The sequence below is a fragment of the Octopus bimaculoides genome, chromosome 10 (assembly GCF_001194135.2).
Source record: "Octopus bimaculoides isolate UCB-OBI-ISO-001 chromosome 10, ASM119413v2, whole genome shotgun sequence".
NCBI lineage: Eukaryota > Metazoa > Mollusca > Cephalopoda > Octopoda > Octopodidae > Octopus > Octopus bimaculoides.
This window is the reverse complement of record NC_068990.1, coordinates 83,904,912-83,908,476: the sequence shown is the minus strand read 5'-3', so window position 1 is coordinate 83,908,476 and position 3,565 is coordinate 83,904,912.

Below are 3,565 nucleotides of genomic sequence, written 5' to 3'. Positions count from 1 at the left end.
AAAAAAAAAAAAAAAAAAAAAAAGGAAATGAGCAGGCGATACAAAAAGACAGCAAAATATCTAAATCCAGTCTGGAGTATTAAGAGTTACGTTGCTAGAAGAAAGTATGGTGTGGTAGAGGTGAGATTTCCAACAGAAGAAGCGATGAAACACTCAACAACAATACTGAAAGTGAGAAATTGGCGCTCATACCTGTTTACCTTGGCCGAAGAGTTGTCAAAATCAAAATAGTTGGCATAATCCCCCACCCGAAATTAACATGTACTGGTTGGTGTCGGCGGTTCCCTTCGATGTAGAAAAGACCTGCATTCTGCAAATACAGAGGCTGCAGAAACAGAACTGGCCAGGCCATGGCTTAGAAATTCTCGTCAGGTTGACAATCAAGCCAGAAAGATGATACCAGATCTGATCAATCTGGCTGACGTCTCACAACTATACATGGCTGTTGAGAGTATAAAGCTGGAGTGCCACTTGGGTGATGACATGAACTATCTTAAGGCTTTTTCCCAAAACAAAAGAAAAAAAAATGAAGAAACAAGTGCACCACTTCTAACATCATCATAACAACAGCGACACAAAAGAAACCAGGAGCAACATTAATAGCAGAATGCAGCTGCACAAGGCGGCGAGCTGGCAGAAACGTTAGCATGCCGGGCGAAATGCTTAGTGGTATTTCGTCTGCCGTTACGTTCAGAGTTCAAATTCTGCCGAGGTTGACTTTGCCTTTCATCCTTTCGGGGTCGATAAATTAAGTACCAGTTACACACTGGGGTCGATGTAATCGACTTAATCCCTTTGTCTGTCCTTGTTTGTCCCTTCTATGTTTAACCCCTTGTGGGTAATAATGAAATAAGAATGCAGCTGCAAGAACAATAACTGCAACACCAATTTCAGCGACCATCAAAGCAACGAATCACCAGATTTTGAAGCAGTTGCAACAAAAAATAACGAAAGTAAAACTGCGCTCAGGAACCGCCTCATAATCAACAATATAAGCAACTGAAAACCCCCAGACAACAACAACAAAACAAAAAGGTAATGAGATCCAAGACATACCTTTCCCCCGACTGGGATCCCTAAAATATATCGAGTGATGAAGGTGACGGGGAAGAATGGTGACAAGTAATGAATAGAAAAAAGAAGAGGTCAATTCTTCAACACTAAGCACAAAGGTTGCATTATAAGAGTTAAGGCACATACTTTAAGATACAAGGAAACGAAAGCCGCTCGATAGGCCCGAACGGTGGGGGTGCAACATAGTAACAATGCCACAATTCGGTCTTTAGTAGATCAAAATGCGTACACGTTACTCGGGCCTGAGCAGATGTGTGTAGCATTTCAGCAGCACTTCGCTCAACTTTTTGGGACGAATGACAGACCGGAACGAAGGACGGACTTCAGTGACTACCTTGAAGGCATAACGCGACCCTTAGGAAGAGAAGCGGAGCATTGTGAAAGGCCATTAACAGTCGCAAAAGTATGGATGGGTGGAGGGGAAATCGCTTGGGTTAGATGGCCTGCCTAATGATATTTATACCAGACTTGTTTGAAGGCCTCTTAGCGATATCAAACCGCAACTGCCAGCAGAACGGGAGAGTTCCCAGTTCTGCGAGTAGAGGAACGGTAACATTGCAAAGAAAGGACGCAAACAAGCGGGTATCAAATTTTGAATAAAATTTTAGCTTCACAACTCTGCTAAACGTAGATTTCAAAATTTTGGTCAAGCACTATCCCAAGCAAATATAGCCATGAGTAAAGAGCTTGGCATGAGTCGGATTCTGATCAATTTGGATAGGTTTGATGGGGTCGGCCACCAATACTCGGCGGTCGTTTTCACGGCGGCTTGTTCCTGTGGAGGGGACAGGTTCCATTGGTGAGGCGGTCCATCTTCTGTCGACACCCTCTATGCGGAGGGCTGGGCATGTCGTGGCTAATGATGCGCAGACATGCTCTGAGGCTGCGGCATTTCCAGATATTCTGCCTAAACGGTGAACAGGTGTGGTCACCGTTACAATAAATTTGCCAAAAGGTGGGTGAATGTAGCGAAAATTGCACGTGTGAGTGGACCAATAATGCGCCTGTAGGCTAGTAAATTTGAGAAGGAGAAGGGTGCTCTTCCCAGATGCCCTCGAAGCATCGAGTGGTTCAGGATTGGTGGGGTACCTGAGCAAACTCCAGGTGGTTACCTCCCCCTCTCTGTTGGGGAACTTTCGTTGTTATATTCTTTTGTTGGATATCATTGTTATTGTTTTGTGTACTCGTTGTTTCTGTGTCAAATCCACACTGTCCATGTCTACTGTATCGTCCCCTATATGTCGATCCTAGTGGCTAATAAATGAAATAATAATAATAATTATTAGTATTATTATTAAGGCGGCAAACTGGCGGAATCGTTAGCGCGCCGGACAAAATGCTTAGCGGAATTTCGTCTGTATGTTCTGAGTTCAAATTCTGCCGAGGTAGACATTGCCTTTCATCCTTTCGGGGTCGATAAATTAAGAACTGGGGTCGATGTAATCGACTACCCCCCCTCTCCCGAACTTTCAGGCCTTGTATCTGAAGTAGAAAAGATTATTATTAGGGTGGCGATATGATATAATCGTTATGATCTGGATAAAATGCTCAGCGGCCTTTTGTCCATCCTGGAGTTCAAAATTCCGCCAAGGTCGGTCTTTATTGTTCATCCATTTGAGTTTATTAATATATGCAGCAGTTGAGCATTGAGTTCGATATAATGGACTAATCCCCCCCTATAATGCCATGCCTTGCTCCTATAGTAGAAAGGATCCTCCTCCTCCTCATCATCATCATCATCATCTTCCTTATCATCATCACCTAATATCCAAACTTAACTAAAAAAATTAAAAAAAACAGAAATGATCATCTTTCTATTTCAAAATACTACCGGACTTACAAGACAGGACAAGCTCCAGTATGAAGACCAATGCTACCTCACAAATATTTAACTCAAAACAGAAATGGTACGTCTAATTTTAGCTTCACTAAATCAGTTTTCTTGTATCCACCTGCCTACAAAAATAAACTAAACAAGAGTAATGTCCACTACCATAACCAACTAATCTTATTTTTTTTTATTACATTATCCAATGAGACATTTTTTTATGATGATAAATGTACGTGTGTTCTAGTTATGTATTTTTTTCCGATTATCATTTCTAAAGTCGGAAAAGGCGGTGAGCTGGTAGAAGCGTTAACACGTAGGATCAAATGCTTAGCGGTATTCCGTCCGTCGCTACGTTCTGAGTTCAAATTCCGTCGAGGTCGACTTTGCCTTTCATCCATTCGGGGTCGATAAATTAAGTACCAGCTAATCACTGAGATCGATGAAATCGACCGCTCTCCTCCACCAAATTTCAGGATTATTTCTAAAGGCGTAGGAGTGGCTGTGTGGTATGTAGGTTACGAACCACATAGTTCCGGGTTCAGCACCACTGCGTGGCACCTTGGGCAAGTGTCTTCTACTATAGCCTTGGGCCGACCAAAGCCTTGTGAGTGGGTTTGCTAGACGGAAACTGAAAGAAGCCCGTCGTATATGTATATATAT